The 24,162-nt window shown below is 37.5% G+C and overlaps 1 long non-coding RNA gene across 1 annotated transcript in view; it reads right to left on the minus strand.

The window, feature by feature from the left end:
• Positions 1-412: 412 nt before the first annotated feature.
• LOC150004073 (uncharacterized) overlaps positions 413-24,162 on the minus strand; it is an 86,760-nt gene continuing 63,010 nt past the window's right edge. The window contains exon 3 of the long non-coding RNA XR_016512269.1: positions 413-629. This is a non-coding gene — a long non-coding RNA (uncharacterized LOC150004073). The remainder of the gene's footprint in view (positions 630-24,162) is intronic.

The following is a 24,162-nucleotide window of genomic DNA, read 5'->3' on the forward strand; positions in this document are numbered from 1 at the left end:
CTAAAACCATCTCCAGGACATACTTTGTAACAGAAATCTACTTTGAGATACTAGTTGCAAATGAATATTGTAAATCTAGTCTAGCTCTGCACAAAACGGAGTTGAATGCAAGTTGGCTTCGAGAACCTCTTTTTCTTCTGAAAGCCCTTCCTAGTCTGCCACCTGGTCTCCATCTTGTTCTTTGCTTACTTTCTTTCCCAGTGCTAATGAGGACTGTTTCTGGGATCTGAAGAAGCTATTTCTTTTTTTTTTTCTTTTTTCTTTTTTCTTTTTTTTTTTTTGAGTCACAGTTGAAGGGTTATTGCCAGTGTTAGGAAGGATGGGGGAGTCCGGTGGCTGGGGAGCTCGGGAGGGTTTGTGATGACACTGTAGGGCCGTGAGTGAAGGGAGGGCTGCTGATCCTCTATCACCCAAGATGGCCCCAGGGCTGATGTCCCCACATCCTGCCTCCTTGCCAGTGCCTGGAAAGGGGTCTACTCACAGGAGGGGAGTTTGGGGGGCTCCCAGGAGTTAGCCTGTGCCAGTAAACATACCAAGGAGGCCAGGGAGCCCGTGTTCCTTGGGGGAAAGACCTCGGGTCTTGCCAGAGGAGCCCCAGCTCAGAGTCGGGTACATCATAGTAAGAGGCCCTGAAAGATTAAAGCAAGCTGATAATTCAAAATGGGGTTTCCCAATATAAACATGGTTATAGACATTATCATGAGTAACGAAGGAGATATTTTTAGCAATAATTTTGAAAATTTTGTGCTTCATTAACCACATTTACTGCTTATTGCATAAACAAAGAACCAGGAAATAACAGGATTTACTGAACAAAAAATGCATTGTGGGGGCACACAAAAACATAACTTCCCTCTCACCTTCTCAGTTCTTTGGGCTGGACTAATGATCAAATTGACATGAGACAGATTATTGGGACAAAATGTCCAAAGTTTATTAGGGAACCATAAGATATGAGCCCCCAGGATGCATTGGGCAGTTGACATTTATATGCCATTTTGGACAAAGGAGAAGGGGGGCAAGGGTCCATTTCAAAGGAAAAGGAGGCAATTTACAGGTAGATGGCAAAGAGCAAACATGTGTAGAACAAAGTCCTGCTGGGCCACCCAGAAACAATGGGGCCCAGAGAGAAGTCTAACAAACAGGCTCTGCTAGATTTCTTCCTGTCTGCCACATTTCCATTATATTGCTGAGCTAAGGTAATGTTCCTTTCCTTTACACAGGTTAGTTTATTCTGAGTTTCTTTAGGCAGGTAAGGGGTAGGGCCAAAAGTTCCTGCTGAGTCTTTTGTTTCTTAATAACCAGTTTATAATCAATATCTCCAAAGGCACAAATTAAGGTGACAAAACTTTGGTTCTCCTCAGCAACATCAGTGGCCCTTCAGAGATTTTTTAATGTACGAGTCCCCAAGAGTGGGTATATTTTATCTGTTTTGTGTTTTGAAATATCCCACTTACCTAGAACACTTCTTGGAGCATAGCATACCTTTAGTAAATGTTTGATAAAAGACTGACTACATAGATGAATTTATTTTTTATTTTTATTTATGTTTTTTTGGTGCATGAAAACTTAGAGCAAGGAAAAAAGCCCTTTAAACTTCCAAACATTCTCCTTTTGGGGGGATTTAAGAAGTAAAGGGGAATATATGGGTGATGTCTCAGGGATAACAATGTGGGAACAGGTAGTGAAGTCAGGAATTCACCCTGGGATAGGTCAGTGGAAAGGATCACAGGCACCTTACCTCATACCCCACTTTTGCATTCTATTTTCAGCCTTACACCCCAGATCCATGCCTCTTCCTACATGATAATAGATTGGAAGGTTTTCAACAGTGATTGCTTAATATAAATCAGGTAATTTAGATGGGTTCAACTATATTTATAAAGTCATAATCCTTTATTTAATCTAAACATTTTGACAAGCTGTTGACAATTGCAAACTCCAAACCTGCTCTGAATATCATAGATAGAGGCTGGGCAGTTTTCACATGTGCTACATTTAACATTGAATGATGGACACACAATTAAAAGAATGAATACCACAGTACAATCATATTAAAGAAATCACAGACAAGTGTAAACTTTTGTGAGTATTCATGCTTAGGGAAATAAATACAAATGAATTTTTATTTTTCAGAAGGAAAGAAAGGAAGGAAAGAGGAAGGAAAATAATTATGGGATAAAGATATATACCTGTGTTTTCAAGACCAGTCTTACTATTCAGAAGAATTCTACTGACAACATGAACTTTATGCTTCTCATATATAAGGAGCATTCATTCACTATTTCTAGGTCACAATGTCTTCATCTTTCAGGTTCTCAGCAGCTGCATTTTCACACAGCCCTTGACCTACCGCGTATGTGTGCATTTCCCCTGAATATGAGATGAGATACTCATTTATTTGCTCTGGTGGATTATCCTAAACCTTGATCCAATAAGCCTGCTAAATATACAGTCAAGAACACCGTGCCTCCTAACAAATGATAAAATGAATTCAGCCATACCAGACCTGGCAGCCAGTCAAAATCAGTGACCCACAGATACAAATCAGTTGCTGTAAGACAGAGGAAGACAGTTGTTAAGACAGACAGGACAGGAAGACTCTTCAAGGACACTGCTGAGGTCGGGGAAGATTTGGCAGTCACTGGCAAATTAAACTCAATATTTAGAAATGACCACAGCCTTAAGCACACTAGTTCATCACCCTCATCAACTTTCTTCCTTACTGTTACACTAACAAGTGTGCAGCAGACAAAGAGCAACCTGAAGGGATTGTTTCTATCCAAAGGAGAAGGATGCTTTATAATGGAGACCCAGTGGAGGGCCTGCAAGAACTCTAGTCCCTCTGTATGCCTTGGTCCCTGCCCGCATGAATCAGGCACTGTTTGCATTAAAGGTCAGGAAACTGAAGGGGAAAACTGGGAAGGAAGAGCAAAAGCTGTGAGCAGAAAGAGCAATAACTACATTATTTGAAAGTATTCAATAGTGGAAATCCACCTTCTTTGATCAACAAATATTTATTCATTCAGCAAGTGTTTGAGCTCAGAGTGTATGCCAAACACAGGGGCTATTGTGGATGAAAGTGATGGACAAGACAGCGCCTTTCCTTAAGGAACATACAACCTAGGGCAGATTTATGAGGAAAAGGCATTGGGTTTTTATTTATGGTGACTTAATCATATATATATATATATATATATATATATATATATATATATATATATATATTCACATAAACAGTCTGATTGCCTTAAATTAAGGGAATGGAGGACACTTTAAGGATAATTTTCCACTGATAATGTTACCATTGGTGTTTAGCTAGATATTGAGAAGGGTAGCCAAGGGGACTTAGTCATTGAGCTTAATAAAATGGGAAGCATGAGGCTGTTTGCTTTACCAGGAACCTACAGTTTTTCCCACTTCAGGGGACCACAGCATTGTGCTCTACCAAGGAGCTTAACACTCCTCCCTTCCCCCTCTCCAGTATCCGATTGTTGAGGGGGCACAGGGAGAGGTGCTGGACGATAGAACACTAGGGGGTGCAAACCCATGAAAAGCCTGTGAAAGCTTGAGAAGTTGATTGGCCATTTTAGAAAAGGCATCTGTTCTGTCCCAAGCCTAAACCAATATAACCCCAAGGAAACAAAGAAGCTTCTCTTGCCCACCTGGTGATGTACTCACCCTTTCGTTTGTATGTTCTCTTGCCTGGAAAGGAGTGGTGGTAGGGGTGAAGCATGGGGGGAAGATGTGACCATGTGGGTCTAGGAGGTATTGGGCCACAACAGATAGTGTGGACTCCAGAAGAACTAAGCTCACTCTCTCTTGTCCACCGGGAACACACTTGCCCTGTGGGCTCCTGCATTCTCTCTCCATAGTCATGTGGCCATAGCAGCTGCATGGCCAGCAGCCATGTGGACTCTGCCACTGGAATGGCTGGAAAAAACTAAGCTACCTGGGTGGGGACTTAGCAGCCACCTGTGGGATCCCCAAAACTAAGCTTTCATATGAAGCACAGACTCTGGACACTGGCTTTTGTCTTGACCTTGCTGAAGTCACAGTTGGACTTTTTCCATGGTGGGACAGAGGGAGACGAGAGATTGGAAACCCAGGGAGAAGCTTCTATTTCAACATGACTGAACCATGCCACATGCCAGTCTTCCATGTGTGTGTCCTTGGAGTGCTTTCCTTGTGACCCCGTGGAAGAGCTTGATTTCCGCCAACAATGATAGCAGAACATGTTACCACCAGTAACAGCGTTGAGGCTTCGATATATTGTGGGACAGCTTCCATTGGAGTATTTAGTCTTTTTTAAAAGTTGTCATAATTTTACCAGATACAGTTAATAAACTTGAAATTCTCTACTCATTTGGGACAATCTATCCCAGACTCTTGGGAATATATTATTCTGGCATATGTCAGGTCGTTTGCAGATACTTTGTTAATATCTTCTACGCAGACTAACCAGTTGTTTTTTGTCTATAAAAAAGCACCCACCCTCTTGCTTTAGGACAACACTCTACATTACTAAACAAAATACTTTACAATCCAACCTAAAGGATTTGAGTTTGCATCCTTAGATCAAAGCTTGGTGTTACCCCCAAGACCGTAAGAAGTTTTTAATCAATGTCCTCAGAAGTGATTCCTCCAAAAGTACTCTGTCCCAAAGAACTTTCTTCTTTTACCCCTAAACACCACAAACAAATTTACTCCATTAATTTTAGAATAGTCCTATTGACCCCCAGTTAATCATTGATGGTTTATAAATGTTGAGGTCCCTTCTCAAAGGATCATAATTTATAACCAAGACAATTAAAAAATGTCAAAGTAGAATTCTCATTTTTCTCTTTTTGTCGATTAAAATGTAAAATACAGAGCATCTGCTTCAAAAATGGGTATCTGGCAACTCTGTGCTCTTAGAATAACAAAGAAGTTTCTTCTTACCTGACAACTCACTGTGTCAGCACTGGCTGCCTGGAGTGCTGTGCTGAGGTTGTTAAGTGCAGGTAAAGGTGCTCTATTCCCAATAAGGGATGTGGTCTTGGACCTACAGAAGTAGCTATGGTTCTGCTAATACATATTGGATATTTACTGACCCAGAGCCCAGTTCTGCCGTTTACTGCTTGAGTGAACTTTGGCAACTCAGCCTCTCAAAATATAATCTCTCAGCTCTAGAATGAGGAGGAAAACTAAATCGGTGATTTCCTAATCCTGGCTGATGGCTAGAGGAGGCCAGAGTCACATAGGGACCAGGTCTGAAATCAAGATTCCCTTGGCGTGCCCAGAATTTCTTAATCAGAATCCCTTCGGGGCCTGAAATCTTCCATTTTTCACACAGATGTGGAGTGCTATCAATGTGCCACCATGCCTGACCAGCACCAGGTTAGATGATTGTAAAGTTTTTTTCAGTTCTAAAATTATTTCCCCATTAGAGCCTAGAAAGAATAGCCAAAGCATAACTGAGTTTAGTAGGTGGTCATATGAAATACCCCTAGTGGAGAAATTCCTCTAAAATTGTGAAGAACTCAGCAAGAGTTATGAGTAAGAGTGAAGACTGAGGAGATGGTCCTTGCCTCATCCATTGTGATGGTGGAAGAGGAGTTTCCAGCCTGACTTCTGACACCCCGTGCCTGTCCCATGTTACCTCTTCTATGGGCTCCACCCTCCCATCGAGTCAGAATATGCATATGGTTTGTTGATGACCATTAAACACATCACGACTGTTATGCTTGAAGTCAAAAGGAGGCAATGAACTGAAAGTCATTATCTTTTACCCAGAAGAAATAACATTAGAAGGGAGCACCAGATACATCTTAAGTTAAGAGATTTACCTTGCTTACCCCACTTTAAGAGTTAGCAGTAGAATAAAAAATAACTTTCTTTAAAAGATTTTTAAAAGTGTATTTGTTTTTAGTGAGAAGGTAAGGGAGGGAGACAGAGGAGAGAAACATCACTGTACAGTTGCCTCTCTTGTGCCCCACCCAACTGGGGACCTGGCCCACAAGCCAGGCATGTGCCTTGATTGGGAATTGAACCAGCAGCCCTTTGTTTTACATGCCAGTGCTCAATCCACTGAGCCACACACCAGCCAGGGCTAATTAAAAAAAAAAAAAAAAAAAAAAGATTTAGTGTTTGAGAGTAATGAGGGTATGAAAAATGCTGAAGGGAGCAGTTCTATCCCATTTAATAATGACAGTAGGGATTCTGACAGAATCTCCATTAGCAATTCCTCCTTAAGATAACTTAATTTCCTGATTAAACATGCATTTCTAAATCATATTGACATTTTAAGAGAGAAACAAATAATGGTGCCAATTCTCTTGGGCATAGGGGAAAATAATTATTTTTCTCTCTGCCACTACCACCTGGCCTTTCCCACTTCTTCCTTTCTCAGTGCCAGAAAGGACCACGTAGCTCCGAAACTGTGTGAATCTAGACACCGAAGCCTGACCGGCTTGCAGCATTGGAGTGGAAACTGGCCTTAAGCAGTGAAAGAATTTTCTGGGTTGACTTGAGCAACTTACAGCTGTGTGAGGTTGAGTCTATGCGTGTGTGCCTGAGTACTGTTTATGTAGGTGCTTGGTGGCCGAGGGGCAACAGAGCAGGAGAGGATCATGTTTTCTCAGACTAAACCAGGACCTGGCACACTATGACCCAAATATGTCCCAATGTCTGTTTTTGTAAATTTTTATTGGAACACAGCCATGCTCCTTCATTTACATGGTGTCTATGGATGCTCTCATGCCACGATGACAAAATAAAATGGTTGTGACAAAGACTGGATGGCCCACAATGCCAAAATATTTACTATCTAGTCTTTTATAGAAAACATTTGCCCACCACTGGAAGATGGATTCCCTAATCTGGTCAATCGTCGTCGGCATCCGTCCGTCTCGAGAGACGATGGTGTAGCTTCTACTGAAGCTACAGAGCCTGGGCAGGGTGATATGGAGGGTCTGCTGTTGCCCATGCAGCAGACCCCCCCTCTCTTCGCAGCTGAAGGGTCCAAGGGAAAGACGGAGTCAATACAGCTTGGCTTCAGGTGCGCCGCAGGAGTTGCCGGTGTTGACTACAACGTCAAACCGCCTTAGGGACTCCGGCTCCGGATTTTCTGTCGGGGTTTACTCCCTTAGCCTTTCCCCTGAAGAGGTATGCCATATGTTATGTAGAAAAGGAGGCCACAGTGAACACAGCAGACTAATGAATGCTCTGCTAATGGGGGGGGGGGGGCAAAAGACTCCCCAGACAATGCAAGGGAGGGTCATGGGCACAGGTGGGTGCTTCAGAGGCTCGGGCTCCATTCAGAGCACTGAAGAGCTGAGAAGCTCCTTCTCTGCTCATAAAAGTTGGGAATGACCAACTCTTTTACTTTAAACAAAAAGCTCTAATTTATTTATAACTCAGTTGAAGTTCTGTTTTCTCTCTCCCCACTAGGTTTGTTCTATAGGAAGTGATTATATAGTAAAATCTTGAGCTATCAGCAGCCATTAGCAAGTCTGGACTTTGTTTTTCATTTCCCAAGTCATCTCTTTTTAGACACAATGTCATAAAAAACAAAACAAACAAATAAAACAAAACAAAAACCCAATGCATCTAGGATATTCTCAGTGATAAAATTAAGAAAAGTCCCTTTGTAGACGGGTTTGAAATAAAAAAACTTTGTATTTTAAAAATTGACCTTAGCCCCTAATTTTTCTATAGCCTCAATTAGTATTGAATTACTTCATTAAAAAATGAATTTTGAAATCTGTTTATATATATCATAAAATTCACTATAGAGAATGAATTTACTGTTCTAATTCAAAAACGAAAGCTAGAGGCTTATACTATACTAAAGAATAGAACTGTGCTTTAAGAGTCCAGCCATGTGGCTTCTTATGGATATATAATGAGTTAAAGATGAAATTCCATTTCTAGTTTGCATACATCTTGTAAAGATTGTGCCCTGTAAAATGGTAATTGGAGACTTTTTTACAATAAATATTATAATTTTTAATCCTAATATTGTAAACTATGAAATGTCTTCCATTTCCCTAACATATGTTTTTCGTCCTGTTTCTCAGTCCAAGAGACAGAAAATAAAATAAACACCTTAATGAACTCAATGCCAATTCTCCTGAGACTGAGCCTATCTTATGGACATAACATGGACCAGAGATTTTGAAGCTTCTCCCTAGAGAGCAAAAGCCGGCCTCACTTCTCCACCCAATGTGGTCTGCAGAAGTATTCAGTCTGGTTTGCCGCTAAATTGCTACAGGCCCCCAATAAGTTGCACTGTGCAATTATAAGTGTATTTGTGAAGTGTGAGTTAATTTTCCCCTTTGGAGCTGACAGTAATGCATGCCAAGATGGCAGTGAAGCTAGGGTGGGATCGTTTTAGACACTGGGAGGCTGATCATGAAAAGACGGCTCTCCGTTGGTCTTTTTTGTTAATTACAAAAACATGAGGAGCAACTCCTGTTAAGGACTCATATTAGAAAAATAATATTTTGAGTATTTCTCCCTAGTGATTACAGACATGTTATGAGGAGAAATGAGACTTTCGGGAGGGGGGGGGAGATTTTCAGGCATTGGGTGTTTAAGTGATTACTTCTCTCCAACTTGCCTGGTCAGTGTACGGACTTATCAAATGGTCATTTATTTATTTATTTATTTTGTCAATGCAAACATCCTGACTGTCATACATTCCAGTGAGGGGGAAATTCTACTGGGATCTGGATAAACTCACTCCAGCTGCTCTACCATCTGACAACCTGATGGTCATGGGGGACCTCAATGCACGTGTTGGCCGTAATGCCAAAATGTGGAAGAAAATCATCGAACCACAGAGGATTAGTCTCTTCCTGCATGGTAAGCAAGCCAAGCAAAAACTAATCCAGACAACAGCTTCAATTATAAAGGTTAGGAGAAAAAGATCCTGGATATATCATAAGTCCAAAATAACGACCTCACCCCCCCCCCCCCATTCTGTCCTTGTTTCACAGCGTAATGACAAGGAGTGAACCATCTGAATAGGCGTGAGGCCATTACACAATAGGCACCAAATCACACTGGCATGAACCTGGGGGTTGTTTAGTACCCATGATATTGATATTTGAATAAACTGAACTCATAGACAATAATAATACCTATAAGGAATTTTTAAGGATAACAGAGCAACCATCATAGAATAGAAGATCCTTTTTGGTGAACTCAACATAAATCATTTTATGCCATTTTTTGCCTCTACACATACGCCAAATTTTAAACTGCACCATGATATCTTCTGTTCCACAACGTTGCTTTTCATGGGTTCCAAATTGTGAAATATTGTAATTCTCATCGTCCCATGAAATCCCCTTCTCCTTACCCATAATATATACATTTGCTGAAATCTTGACAACTTTAAAAGCTCAGCTCAAGTGCCACTCTAAAATGTGCTCTTTCCACAATCACTTGAAATGATCTTTTTCCTCAGAAGCCTATAGCAGATTTTGAATAAATGCTAGGGACTTAAAATACTTATTTTTATTACAGATAATTATGTGTATACCTCAACCAACCTCAAAGACATTTGCTTTGTTCATTTTTATCTTCAACAACAATGGTCTTTTATATAATAAGTTCCAATCAATAGCTGTTGAATCAAAGATCTGTTTGATTGATTTTAAAACTGATTTAGTCATTGTGATATGCTTTCCAGAATTCCCGAGGACTATGTTTTCTGGCCTGAATTTGATTTCATACTTTTTAGATATTTAGAGGACAAGTGGCCAGAGTATCTGTATAGTGTATTTCAAGGATTTTTAGCTCTGATTTGTCAGGAAAATATTGGCTTTACAGAATCTTCATGGTAAAAGCTAGAGGTAGATTTACTTTATGCCTCTTTGCAAACATTGGCTTTCTAAAATACAATTAATAAACTCATAATTTCTCTAAGGAAACAATTGTTTTATGATGTGAAATGACTATTTAATGATACCTTTTCCTAATTTTCTAGTTCTCAGGAAAAATCATGTCTACCAATTAAAATTAAAGTGTTTATACTCTAAAATTATAACAAAGTCATGTATGGTAGGAAATTTCATCATAAAAGAGGAAAAATCAGAGCCTAAAAGAAGTTTCTGACAAAACAGTAGTAGAAAATGTAAGAAAAATGGTATTGTATGAAATGGAATAAAGAGTTCTAGCTTTAGTGAGAGGTTAACAACCCTTCTTTCAGTTTCTTCTTCATCAATAATACTTCCCTCCATGGAAGGTTCTGTATGAGTTCACTTATAAAAGGTCATAAAAAGTGTTTAGCTCAAACTGGATATACATTTTATGTAAAAAATGATGCAAATGCACAAAAGTATGTTGGAACTAAACTATCTTTGGGGCAGGTAAAAAATCAGATAGTTAAAAAAGATGGAATTTAATTTCCAAATCATTTAAACATACTTCACTTTCTTTTTCTTTTGTGCCTTGTTGGGATAAAAAGAAAAGACTTATATGCTTTTAATGTTTTATATGAGATTTAAGGGAATATAGCTTCTTCTCTTCCAAGGTAGACACAGCTTGGAAAACTGCTAAAATAAGCAGTGTACACCATATGACAAGGTTGTGGTATGCTCTTTTCTCTAGTTGCCAAAATTTCAAAGGATAACTTCACTTTCACTCCTGAATACTCTGGGATCTTGATTTTATTAGACTCCAAATATTGAATTTTTCTCTGTGAGGTCAACACATTTAATGACCATGTTAAGAAAAATATAACATGGCCACCTTTGGAAAAATCCAAAGTTATAAGATGGGTTTTTCACTGGATCATTAAGATTTTTTCTTCTCAAATGAAAAATGTAAAGAATTGGGGGTGGGGGTTATTCTCCAGTGAGGGGAGCAACCATCCCTGTTGAGGCTCCATCCTCAGAAACAGCACCCCACACCACATCTTGCTCCCATTACTACTTTCTTCAATGTACGCTGACAGCTAAAGTTCAGAGGTTGCTTTGTTCCCCTTGTAGTTGATGTTAGTTCAATGTTAGACTCTAAAGGTGGAGCAAATGCAGAAATTGGGGCACAGGAATGGGAGAAGGACTTTGGCAGCCAAAAATAACACGCATTTTACACTTGGGGCAAGTATACAAATTAAAAATGGAAAAAGTGGGCAAAAGTGAGATAATTGGCTAATATAAATATCTGTCAAACCTGACTTTCTCACATAGATTCTGAGCTGAGAAACAAATAAAATTGCTTACCACCACAATCCCCAAACTCTGTGTCTTTCAGAAAACCTCAGGGTCCTTTTATGAGTTTTGGCTCAAGGAATCTGGCATGTGAGTGGGAAAGAGTTAAGGACTAAGGTTTCCTTAACTATTTTACTCCAAAAATTTGTGTCTAAGGAGAACTAAGAAATCCGAATCTTCACTCATTTGGAAATAACTACAGGCAGTTGATGGGAAACTAGAAATCACGAGAATATCATGTTTTCATATTTTGAGGACTCATAGTTGAATCTGCTACTTAGATTTAATGAACCACTTTGAGTCTGCAACAGTAAATAATGATAAGTTTATGATGAGGTAAAGAATTTATGTTCACTTCAAGTGAAACTGAAGTAATTACCTGTGGCAAGCGGAGGTTTGATAAATCGCAGTATGCTAAAACAGGTCAGAAGGCTATGTCAGATCACCTTATCTCTATCAGCATGCTCTGAAAGCTTTTGTACTGAGTTCTTAGGTGTTGCAGGGAAGCCTGTTTGAACTGTGCTTCATTGAGATTGCATAATGTTCACAGGATTAAAGACTATGCTTCTTTTCTAATTAGTCATAGAAAATGTGCATTAGACTTAGGACAATTATTTCCCCCTCAGAACGATAAGATGCTTTTGTTTTTCTAAGGAGATTTTTCTTTTAGATGATGTGAGTGAGACTTGTAAGGTTACCTGGACTCCAAAACAACAAAGAGATAGCTAACCTGCTCTACATAAAAAGGGACTAGAAATTTGACAATGGAGGTTAGCATTTTGAGAAGAAAAGATGGTGAAAGAGAGAAGAGGCTCAAGAAAAAGGCAGTGAGCAGGCTCTGTAAAAAGGAAATTCCTGGGAGCACTGGCCAAAACTCAATTAATAAGGATGCATAATGGAACATTTTAACTTTTTGTAACAACTGGGATGTACCATGCTCCTATGATAAATCCTATGTGAATGCAGAGCTGATTGAAGAGTTCAGTAGCAAGATGTAAGTCCATGTTAGAGAGTTCAACAGGTGCAGGAAATAGGAACTCTGGGTCACGTTAGTCCCCAAGATCTCTTTCAAATCCTGGGGACAGTATTATTTTTCCTATTGCATATGGGGTAGTAGCTTTAAGTCGATTTTACATAAAGCTAAGGAACTGGGGTGATCACAGTTGATACGTGAGTTATTTGAAGTGTAATACTTCTATTTTTCTTCCCTAAATGTCATAGGACCACCCATGATGGATATAGGATACATGACATTTGACCATTCATACTTAAGTACCATAAGAGCGCATCAAAATAAATGGGGCTAATACCATAATCAGAGGATCTATCCAAATCATTTCACAAAATCGGCAATTAACCACAGTTTTGGCACTAAGATAATAAATTAAATTTTGGACAGATTTTATATATTTCACTTTATCCCCAAGAAGATCTTCCCATGAATGTTTTCATGTTATTTTAAAATTATTTTAAATGCCCTAAAAACCTTGGTGCAGTAAAAACAGATCAATAAATAAAATAAAATTCCAAAGTAAAATGTTTGAGCAATTTCTGCAAACCCTCAGGAATGTCTTTTTCTCCATGGGGGACAGGCGATCCCCCAATAATATGCCTGTGAATCCACCACATAACCTCATAAGAATATTTCCAAGTTGACAGTACCTAGAATGACCTGGCTTCCTTCAAGTTCCCTCTGTGGAAAGACTTTCCAAGGAGTTCTAGGAAATATCTAATCCTGACAATGCCATCATTAGTGACCTTAGAGACTATTAGGACATTCTCTTATGAGAAATTTGGCAAAAATTTAGGCTGATTTAAACCAGCCAAAGAGCAGTACAAAATAGTCAGAAAATGATCACATCAGAGCCTTAAAAGTATCAGAGACATTTCTTGAAATTAATTCCTAATTTATATTTAATATATTCTTCCTCAAATTAGTTCATGCCCAATAGCCACCAACAAGGCAAAGAACATCTTTAACCCAATGAAAACCAGCATATTTTACATCTTTCAGAATACCATGGTTAGCAAGTGAAATTATTATTTTTTTACAGTGTGCATGGTAATTAAATTTAAGCTTGAATAGAAGCACTGCATTGAGTATTCTATTTCAGAATAGAATTTGTTTAAGAAATTATGACTGACAGCTGCAGAGACTAAAATTCTTTTGAGGGTAAAAGCTCCAAAAGTGATTCCATCTTTGAACCCCAGGAAAGACAGGTTTTCGGCATATTTCAGTTGCTTGAAATCCTTACTAGTAGTGCAGGTCAAAGATTTAGGAACTCTTATTGAGAATGCGGCTGATTTAAAATATAATCATAACTACGATATTTTTAACTTAGACTTATGACTTAATATTCACATAAGCCAAGAGGTATATGTAACAGTACATTATTTAAAACCCCCAAAATATTTGTGTAACTCAGAAAATCAGAAAACATCTAAATGTAAAAATCTCCTTAATATTTTGTCTCAGTTAGGATATAATGATGAATTAATCTGATTTAGTTCACTTTAACTCATACATTACTTTTTAATCATTCATTTTTACCACTTTCTAGTATATATTTTAGAATCTCTGATATCTTCTTTGACTTTAGAAGAAAAATATATTTTAATAGTTATATAACCATCACAAATAATGTATGTTTTTCATGAACATGTTAATCTCTGAAAATTTTCACAGTTAATACTGCACTTGCTATAGAAGTTATAGAAATACTCAAACTATTTATATCTTAATATATTGAATATTACACCACAACAGCAAAAAAACAGAAGGCTTTGCATGAAGAAAGAGTGTAGTTTTTCTACCCGAGTAGTGCTGTGACATTCTGTAGCAAATTTTACCATTTTATTTACTAATTGCTTTTAAATTTATTACATGTTTAAGTTGCTATGATCAATTGTCTACTAAAAACCAGTTGCAATGAAAACTCCATCCACAATAATATTTTTTGACAATTAAAATATTGTAACAAGAAATATTTTAAAAGTAAAAGTTCATTTAAAATTAAAAGTACATCAATAAAATACTTCAAGAATTAATTTACCTAAAATTTTCTCTAAGGATATTGGAATAGGAATATGAGTTCAAAGAAGAAAACAAGTAAAATACCTGACCGGTAAAAACCAGCTCTGCAATGTGACATTTGAAAAAGCATTAAGCATAGAAATCAAAGGACCATGGTATTTAGATTTTATTGGGTATCCTTTAACGTATGATATAACTGGGTAAGTTAATGATATTAATCTTACAATATAGTGGAAACTTCAACTTTTGTAATTATTTAAACTGAAGATGAACACTTCTTGATGACAATTTTAAACCATGTAAGAAGAGCTCCATTTAATATTTGTAAATATTCCCCAGTCTAGTAAGCAGAGATAAATTCACCTTGCCCCCGTTGAGGGTGACCTCGATTTAGTACTTCCTTCAAAAAAATCAGTATAAAAAAGGAACAATCAGTTCACCATGGAGAAACCTGGCAAACGCTGTCTTAACCAGGTGATGAATGTTGCTAGTGATGTCATACGGATACCAGACACCCGCGATTACATATGATGGGAAGGACATCTCACACTTGTGATAGTCTCTCCAAAACCCATAAAGGCAGACTGATCACAAGCAAAACATTAAAAATAAGAGTTTTACAGGATACCTTCCAATATTTCTCAATACTATTAAGGTCATGAAAAGAAGGAAAGACTGAGAATCTATCACAGATCAGAGGAGACGGAGGAGACATGGCAGTTAAATGTAATGTGGAAGCCTGGGTGGGAATCTTAAATGCACACACACACACACACACACACACACGCAGAGTGTAGATCAGGGGTAGAGATCTAGTTTTATGGATGGTAGCAATGGACCACGTGAGGAAAGATTGCAGTCCAACAGCAACTGGAATGCTAGGGGTTCATACATCAGGACGCAAAACCAGAATCTAGCTGTTAGAACTGAGTTTCAAGGTTAGGACCAAGACAGCAGAAAGCAGGAATTAAAACTGAGTTCCATAAATGGAAAAACGCAAATGGAAAAACAGGTGAACTGTAAATAAAGTCTGGGGTTTAGTTACCTAAAATTTGTAAGAGATTCAAAGGGATTAAAAATTCTTTGGAGGGCAGAAAGTAAAAAATTAAAGACAATGGACCACATAAAAGAATTTTACATGTATGCAAGTTGATATGAGTGTTTTTTTAAAAATTCAAATGTTGTTTTTAATTGCTACACCCTAAAAACAGGTTATCCTGAGTAACTGTAGTTTTTAATAATTGAAACTAAAGAGAGAAAATAAATGTATGGGAGTTCAGGTGAGCCATCAAAATAGGAGTCTAATAGAAAGTTAATGACCCGAAGCCCCTGGGGGAAGTGTGCTTACAAGTCCAAGTGATGGACTGTAATGACCAAACAAATCATTCCTCAGACACCTGGCCATCAGCAGAGTGTAGATCAGGGGTAGAAATCTAGTCTTATGGATGGTAGCAATGGGCTATGTGAGGAAAGATTGCAGTCCAACAGCAACTGGAATGCTAGGGGTTCATACATAAGGACGCAAAACCAGAATCTAGCTGTCAGAACTGAGGTTCAAGGTTAGGACCAAGACAACAGAAAGCAGGAATTAAAACTGAGTTCCATTGGGTTTGGCTAAGAAAGTACTTAGGCGGTATTTTCCAAAGCAGATGTTATTGCTAAATGTCACTTTGGTCAAGTTCTTAGTTCTTCCACTTCAGTTCTTAGTTGTTCCATTTATGAAGTGGAGATAAAAATAATACCTGATACATAGAGTGGTTATGAGTATTGAGTGAGTCATTATTTGTAGAACAATGCCTGGTACCTAGTTAAGTGTGATGTAAGTATTTATAACTGAAAAATAAATATCACCAGGTCTAATAGAAGTACTTCCCCTTAGCAGTGTTGATATATTCCACTCAAATAAATTAGTTGTCTCATTTGGCAAGAACTACATAATCATATGCCAAAGCTTGGGTTGACCTACATGCCTTTTTCTCTAAAAACTCCGGAATATATCTCATTTGTGTAAGTTGACAAGCATTAAAATGTGAAAAGGTTTTCTTCTGCTTGTCTTGCATGGCAACGCTCCTTGACCTACATGCTCTGGGTAGGCACAGTACAAATAAAGACTGCAACAGAGAGTGGGAAGTTTCCAGAAGAGGCAGGTGTGAGTCATTTGCAGTATATCAAGATATGAGCACTTCAGGTTTTACATAAAAATGAAACCACTGATTAACATAATAGAGCAACTTATTTTTTTTTAATTTATTTTTTCACCGTAATAGAATTAAAAACAATTTCTATCTGTAAAAACATTTTGAATGCTGGATGACATGTGATCTGGGCAAACTAGAAATAATATTTTCTCCTGAAACTTAGTAGGGTTCCTTCACTTATATTATTGCCTAAAATTTCATTAAAACAATTCTTCCTCTTTATGTCAAACAGAAATCTGTATCAGCTCAGAAACATTATGGTTTATTAAGTGATCTATTGTTCCATAATTGAAGATTTATAGATATTTCACATATTAAAGTGCTTCTAGCCTTTAATGTACATTGCATGTCAAAAATATGTAAAACCTATCTCCTGAGATATTCATAAAACATTCTGACAGTTTCAAATGCAGTTGACTGATGGCAGAGAGCTTGGATTCACTAATGTCATTGAAGGAAACCTAATGAAATAATATATTATTTAAAACATGTTATTGTTTTTCCTCTTTTTTTATTACAATATTATGTAATGCGGATGCATATGCCACTGCTTGTCAGTTAGAACATTCGCATCAGCACAAATCCATAGCTATGAACACTGGGGATTGAGAATATTTGTTTTAGCCAAGTTGCCCTAAGTAAGCCTACCTTAGATGTGAATAAAAAAGATACTTTACAAGAGTTGCAGAAAACAACTGTGTCTAAACTTCAGGAAATCCCTTGTTTTGCTTGCTATAGTACATAGAGTGGTTTTTAAAAAATTATTATTGCAATAATAAAGTTCTGAGCAGTAGATTAAATTATTAAGTGATTTTCCCATCTTGCTGTTAGGGGAGTGACAAAGAGAGAGAAAGAAGCCTTCGATGCAAAGCCGTATTTTGATTATTTGTAATGATCAAATAACACCAGTACTTATTCATTAAATTGTTCTATTACTCATCACTTAATTTGTAGTAATCATTGAATTGATTAACAAGTGACTCATCATAAAACCAACACTTTAATCTAATTAGCTTGTTCTTTTCACCAAAAAAACTGCCATGAGTTTAAAGAACACAACATCACAACATGTGAAACATATTTAAAAAATCCCTATATACCTAGCCAGATGGTAAGTATATATCAGGTTTGGCCCCATGAAACTGACATATATGTAAGTCAAAACCAGTCAAATATCAGCACCTACAGTTGGTTCAATCTGTTATTTACAGGTTTTAAATAGAAACGATCAGTTTGCCTTCCAAATAATTTTAAATATGTAGTTATATATTTGAAATGAGAAAATTGAATTTTCCTGAATAAAATAGAATGATTTATCAATTGAATAAAATAAAGATACAATCTGACATGACTTATCAAAAAGAAAGCCCACTATCCAAATGAAAGTTTAGTGCCGGTAACACTGCACTAAAACACTAGAGAGTTCGCTCATTTTCATTATAATTGACCTACCCTCCACTAAAAAATCACGTTCAATATATGATTCTACAAAGTAAGAGGAAAATAAGATATAAAGACCCCAAAGCAACAAAGGAAATCAAGAATATACAAAATAGAACTGATAAGTTTTTTTTTTTTTTAATGGTAACATTTCTCTTTTATTTTGGTCATGGAAACCTATTTTTAATGTAAAATTTATTTTATGTACTTCAGATAAGGTTATAGAGTACGTTCCTTAACAATCAAGCCTCTCCCTTGAGGAATGGGGTGGAAGGAGAGTAAAGGTGAGGCTGTATCAAGTGTTTAGAGCATTAAGCATTGGCATTGGTCATTGGCGTGGAAAGGAAGGACATAGAACCCTGAAATGAACCGTGGACAACAATGCTGAGAAAATGGCTGGGTGGGGATCATAGATGAACTTGACCTACTTGATAATTTTTCTCTGACCAGCCCTGCTTATGCATCTGACAGGCACTTGTCTGAAAAATATGCATAATCTGAGTTGTGGCTTGGGCGGGCTCCATGGGGAAGTAAGAGAAGTAGACAGAAAAGCCTGGGTGTAGCTATCAGGAATGAGTTGATTATTCTTAACCAAAGGCTTTGAAATCTGTTTCTACAGTTACTCTGTCCTAGAGCTTGAACTGGCCATGGTGTATCCTTTCATTATCATATCTACAAATATGTAATGTTGGTAGGGCTGAAGTGGTGGATTCATCAGCATGTCCTAGATGTATTTGATATGCAGATGCAAAAAATAAACTTTAGCGATTATAAAAGCAACTGGAATTACACAGGGTGGGGCAGAAGTAGGTTTACAGTTGTGAGTGTGAAACAGAGTTTATTCTTGTATTATTATTTATTAATTATTATATTCTTTTCATACAGACAACTGTAAACCCACTTTTGCCCCCCTACCCCCATAAATTAAAGCTAAGTATGACCACTGGGTATAAAAAGACTTACCTGTGAAACAGTTTTTCAAAACTATGTTTAAAAATTAAACTCTGACATTTATTAATACAGAAGTCAATGTTGTAGTGATGATGATTTAAAATTTAATGTTGAGGACAGGCTGACTTATGCTCAAGTCTCAAATCTGTCCCTTGCTATCTTGGGCAAGTTATTCAACCTCTCTGAACCTATTTCCTTGCTTTAAAGTAAGGCTTGTGATACTAACGTCCTAAGGTTGTGGGGAGAATTGGTTGAGATAATGAATATAAAGTGCTTGAAACCTGGACAGGACTCAACACATTGTAGCTGTGACTTTCACTACAGAATTAGAGAAACACGAAGACAATACCTGATGTAAGCTCTTGCCTTAACACTACAATCTTATGTATATAATATACAACATAGATAGTTGTTTCAACATCTTTGGAGATCAAGAGTCCATGGCCATGAGTTAGAATTCAATTTCTTTGAGGTCAAGAAAATCTTCTATATGTCAACTGACATGCTGACTAAAAACACCTAAACATTCCCTCATATTTTGTCTTTGCTGATTATCTTCAGTGCAATATATTTGAGCATCATTATCATTTTTTACTCCTTTCTCTCCAAGTAAGCAATCTTGATTTTTAAAATGTTGTTACAGCTTCCTTTTTTTTTTGTCAGTACTTTTACAAAGCCCGTGCTCATGAACCAAGCTGTAATAATTTCACCAAAAGCTGATAGGGTTGCCCACCACTTACTGAAATTTACCAAAGTTAAGGGAATATATTCTAGTGGCATTTATAATAGTTTTATGTTGTCAATACAATAGAAATAGTAAACATGTCCACTTACCCCATTTCTCCTGTTCAAATGAAGGAACTTTCTCAAAACCATAAACTGATAAATCAAGCTCCCATCAGGATAAAGTTTTATTGTTGGAAGAAAGAATATTTGGGCATTAATGAAAATAACTAAGCAGAGAGTACAAGAGCAGAACAAAAGAAAAATAGAAACCAAAGTTAGAATTAAAGAAAATCTGTCAGATTTATGTAATTGAACCACAATGCTATAATCCTCAGACTACCAATTCCTGATTCAGCAACACTGAAAAATTTATCGATGGCTCTTTTTGGCTTTGTTTCTCCTTTTCCTGCCACAGAGATCCTATTACTGGAAATTGCACATAAGTTTTCTTGACTTTGTTTCTACAGATTTATTCCTATGTCAGCAGGTAAGGATGGCAAGTTCTTTGGAATCAAAAACAGCATTAAGAAAATATTTTCTGTTTCATACAATCTAACAGAATTAGAATATCGTGCTTTGAAAATTCAGTGCCTAAATAATAAGGGCATAATGTCTCTCTGGTCAACTGAGAAGAATAGTGATTCAGCTACTATATATGCTGCTTTCGAGTCACCTGAGGGAAGCTCGTGTGCCCAAAGAGAAAATATTCCTGCAAAATGTGGAGAAATGATACATGCCTCTACTCTTTGCATTCTTCAGATAAACACATTGGACTGAATGATAGGTAGAATAGGGTATTTTTTTTAACTTAGTCAAAACATATCTTTAGCTCACCATTACCACAATTTCCCCATTCCAGAACCCTGTGAGTATAAAGTCTTCAGTTGTCAATCCTAGGATTTCCTCCCTTCCTCCATTCTTAGGTCTAATCTCTTTAATTCTTAAGCTCTTGCTGAGCAAGACCACATTAATTACAGTAGAATGGGACAGACAGAGAGGAAGGACCTGGTACCTGACCTACATATAGAAGTGTTATTCCAGAAGAAAAGTATAATTTGGAAAAAGAACATGGCACATGAAGGAAAATAACATAATAACACATTACATTATAAAATACTTAAATACAAATAAAAATTTAAATCTGTTTATACAAATTTCTAAAGAGAAATATGCTGCTACCATTTATTGAATATATATTGAATAACATGTTTACTTTGCCTATACTAACTAATTTAATTACAACACATTAGGAGATAAGACACAATTATTATTGCCCTCATCTTTTTTTAAACTAAATACACTGAGTCAAAGAAAGGAAACTAACTTGCCCAAGTCACCTGCTGGGAAATGGTGGAACTAGAAGCCCACAGAGCCTGAATCCAGAGCCTGTGCTATTACCCACAGACACCAATGCAATAAGACATGTGATATTCAGAGGTTGGGAGTGATATTCAGAAGTGTGTGGGTCTGCAGCTCTAGTCAGGCAAATGGTAGATATTGATAAATGATTCAAAAGACAAGAGGCCCACAGGCCCCTGAGATTTTTAAGAGTATAAAATTAGTGTCCGAAATTTTAAGAGAACTTCTAGTCTTACAGGTCCTGAAGAACTGGAATGGTTGCTAAATGTTAGACTCAGATACAGAAAAGACATAAATCTCAATGACCTGAATTCGATGCCAAGATGGAAACTGAGACTCAGAACTAAAGGAGAAACCTCTGTCCTAAGTAAGGTCAAGGCTAAACTTTCAGCAAGAGTAATTTGAGGTTGTTTGATGCTGTTAGAGTGGCATTTTTTAATCCCAATCTGTACTGCATAAAAATTGGTCCAGAGGTGGGTGGAGTGAGGGTCTATTTTAGCCTTCAGACAGTGGTCAAACAGTTCAGTCTCCAGGCCGAGCTTGGCAGTCTTTGCAGTGTGGGCCTCGTCATTTCGGGATGGGCATGTTATCGCAGATGAGGCCAGGATCTAAGCCAGGATTAGAGGAGAGCCAAAACTAGATCTCAGGCAGCTTTGAGGTTTATTATCTTGTTTTCTGCACAAAGTCTCACTGGAATGGCCCAGACCTGCTTGTGAATCACTGAAACAAAATGAATCAGGATACTCTCTTTGACATTGATGACTGGTTCAAACAACACGCCCACACATGGGAGCTGGGATTTTTTTTAGCTCTTCCATTAGATGTGGAGCCACCTGTCATGCTGGGGCTGGGCTTGGTTTCCCAGATTTTCTTGGCCTTCCTGATTGAGTCTTTATGTCTCTATCACTACCATTTAATCCTTTGCCCTTTTAAAGCTTAGGTCACCATAGTCAGTGGTGGGCTTTAGCTCTTGGGAGCTGACAAACATCTCTAAAACTTGGAGGGATACCTTTGCTGTAAATCACGGCATGGCTTCTATTTTTTCCCCAAGTGACACCAAGTTAGAAAATTACTTCATAAGTTTCTGCATTTCTTCTTGCATAGGGGTTTGTGGGGAACAGAGTGACCAGAAATAGTGTATCAGAGCAAGTGTCTAAAAAGTGTGATGCCGTAAAAAATGATTCTACTTATCTGGATATGGTGGATTCAGTGGTAAGGCAGATACAATTTTCTCATCCCTAATCAATAACCTAGTATAAGATCATAAAAGCAGTTTTGCTGAAACCCGTTCAGTACCAAGCACATTACTGAAGCAGAAGAGATAATACTGACTCTCTGCAGGGCTGAGAAAAATGGAATCTGGAACAGTAAAAAGATCATAAAAACCTACTATAATTGTTATTACAACAGCTACCAACTATTGGGGAAAAGTTAGATGGTTACTAGAAGTCTAAAGAAAGGCATGTATATTATTTACATTAAAGGTGCAGTGTAACCTTTCTGACAGTGAGGGTTGGTATATGAAAATTTCCCTGAGTTGTCATAGGAGGTTGTGAAAATGTTTTTTTTTTTAATCTATAGTATCATGATTAGAGTAGTGGTTCATGGATGTGGGACAGCAGAGGTCAGTTCTGCCCTGATAGTGTTATATGATGGATAAGAGAAAACTGGCACCAGTCAGACCAGCATTGACGTCTCCTCTCTAGTCTTGGGAATTTGATTACCTCCTACCTTCTCCAAACTTTATGTGGGGAAAAAAAAATAGGTCGATTGAGGAATATCCCTTTATCTGAAAAATAAATACAATGAAAACTGATAACAGGGATATATAAGGTTAAGACATTGCATATGGGAACTTCCCAGTGGAATCTATGACACAGCATGCATGCTCAGTAAATGGTTCTCTTATGGTTTTGCCTTTGTGTGAGGCAATTCTGTGCTGTATTCAAGAACATGAGACTTAGAATCAAACAGGCAGGTGTGGATTCTATTTTTCGCTCCACCCCTTGCAGTGTGCCTCTGGGCAGGTTACACAATTTCTTTCAGCCGAAATCACCACATACTCAAAGTAGCATTAATAATAGCTATCTGAGTTGTGAGAGGATAAAAATGAGAACATTTTGGTAAAGCACTTTGCATCCTACCTAGGATATGATAAGGACTCATTAAATGGTAGTGAAGTTATTGTTATTCTCATTTAAGATAGATTCTTTTCTCATTAGGATTATAGGTCAGTTCTGATATAGCACTGCGAGAGCACACTTGTGGGAACATTTTCTAGGTTGGACACCACCAAACTTTAATAGAGGTAGATTCAGGTTTTTGTGTACTTTTCAAAGCCACATAAACGTTATGAGCACAAGTCATGGTCTGGTTTCCAAAGCTCGTTCTATAGAATTCCAGCTGTGTGATTCTGGGATAACACTAGTAATGTTATAGATTAACTGAAAGCATTACATGAGACTAACTTCAAAAATTGCTTAGCACAGTGCCTGATAGGAGATTGTGTGAGCTGTTACAATCATTGACGGACATGACTTCATTCTTGGGAGCTGCTTTCTTGGAGAAGCTTTCAAAAGGAATAATTGTTAGAGTTTTAAAAAGATGGTTAAAAATAGAATGTATTCTTTTTCTCAAACTGCTACCATCATGAAGTATGTTATATGTGTTTTTAGATCATCACATTTTAAACTTATATCTTTATATCCTTTCTTCTGCGGCATGTCATTTTACTTTTAACTCTCAACAACTTTAAACTGAAACTCAGTCTATGTGAAGTTTACCCTCTAATCAAAATGCCAGTTCTCTTAAAAAATTCTTTGCATTTGAGGTTTAGAATCACAAAAGAGTGGAACCCTTTCTTCCTTTAGATAGTAAAGGAGCATGCTAAAATTTTTTTTTTAAAAGACAATATTGAGTTTTAAATTATTAACAATTCAAAGACGCTTTTTTTTTCATTTTCAAAAGCCCAAACCACCAAAGCCTCAGGCCAATCTAGACATGGTAAAATGCAGCCAGCCAAGCTGGCCAGTGGTATTACTGTGGATGAGTTAGAGGAGGAATCTCCCCCAAGCAATGGTAGCTCTCAGAAGGGGGCCTGCCCTTCACAATTTAAGCTCTTTGAAGCTGCTTTTCCTTCAAGCAATGAGAAGTCTTTGTGGTGATGGGAAACATACATTTATAATTATAGAAGAACATAGTGTACGCTAGACATGGTAGAAAAGAATGCGAGGGTTTGAAGGGAAGTCTTGAA

The sequence above is a fragment of the Furipterus horrens genome, unplaced genomic scaffold (genome assembly GCF_987537825.1).
Source record: "Furipterus horrens unplaced genomic scaffold, mFurHor1.1.pri manual_scaffold_7, whole genome shotgun sequence".
Lineage (NCBI taxonomy): Eukaryota > Metazoa > Chordata > Mammalia > Chiroptera > Furipteridae > Furipterus > Furipterus horrens.